This window comes from Amblyomma americanum, chromosome 1 (genome assembly GCF_052857255.1).
Source record: "Amblyomma americanum isolate KBUSLIRL-KWMA chromosome 1, ASM5285725v1, whole genome shotgun sequence".
Lineage (NCBI taxonomy): Eukaryota > Metazoa > Arthropoda > Arachnida > Ixodida > Ixodidae > Amblyomma > Amblyomma americanum.
Genome location: NC_135497.1, coordinates 218,385,185 through 218,386,264, shown reverse-complemented (window position 1 = coordinate 218,386,264; position 1,080 = coordinate 218,385,185). Strand labels below are relative to the sequence as shown.

The following is a 1,080-nucleotide window of genomic DNA, read 5'->3' as shown; positions in this document are numbered from 1 at the left end:
CAATCACGCCTTGCGTTTAACTGCAACGCTCTCGCGCTGTGCATTCAACGTCGTCGTCTTCGCCAACTTCCATCTGTGCCTAACTCGCGAAAGGAAAGGAAACGCGCTTTCAAGCACGTGGCGTTGGTGTCCACCTGCAAAAACCTGCTTTCGCACAATATTTCGTACTGGAAATGTATACTGCAACTGCGGCGTTGACCTGCCGCGGTGGCTCAGTGGTTAGAGCGCTCGACTACTGATCCGGAGTTCCCGGGTTCGATCCCGACCGCGGCGGCTGCGTTTTTATGGAGGAAAACGCTAAGGCGCCCGTGTGCTGTGCGATGTCAGTGCACGTTAAAGATCCCCAGGTGGTCGAAATTATTCCGGAGCCCTCCACTACGGCACCTATTTCTCTCTTTCTTCTTTCATTCCCTCCTTTATTCCTTCCCTTACGACGCGGTTCAGGTGTCCAACGATATATGACAGATACTGCGCCATTTCCTTTCCACCAAAAACCAATTATTATTATTATTAACTGCGGCGTCCTATGTCCTATACGTGTACACGAACAGTACGCACACTTCGTTGATAAACACGATATCGAAACACGTTAGCCTGGCGCTTGCCAGTGAATTAATTTGTAAGGAGGGCGAGAAACCATGGTAGATTTTTTTTTCTCGGCTTTTGGAGCAGGACGTTATCAGCACAGTCAGCGGTCCTTGCAACCTCACTCCGCGAGGTTCAGATTTCCCGCTCTCCGCAATTATAAGACGAACTCATGCCCTTATGTCGCATTCCAAATATGCGTCTGTAAACGCAGAAGCTGTTTATGTGCAGCAAAGTTCGGTGTCATTGAAAAAACTCAGTCGCGGGTGAGTATGCATGTTAGTTGGTAGCCTGTGGGTATTTTGTAACGGTACAAGAACTCGGCGCCGATGCCTGCTGGATGTTGGGTAAGGCTGAGTTTCGGCACTAAAAGGCGTTGTTGTGTACGCCGTATTTACAATAGCAGCTGCAATTCAAAGCTGTGTGCAAAAATTCGAGTAATATGCTCGCATATAATCTAGTGCGCAGGGTGGGCTTGTAATTGATAGTAAGCTC

The 1,080-nt window shown here is 48.8% G+C and overlaps 1 non-coding gene across 1 annotated transcript; it reads left to right on the top strand.

The window, feature by feature from the left end:
- Positions 1-201: 201 nt before the first annotated feature.
- Positions 202-273, top strand: TRNAS-ACU (transfer RNA serine (anticodon ACU)). The gene has a single exon. It is a non-coding gene; the product is annotated as a tRNA-Ser (tRNA).
- Positions 274-1,080: the final 807 nt, after the last annotated feature.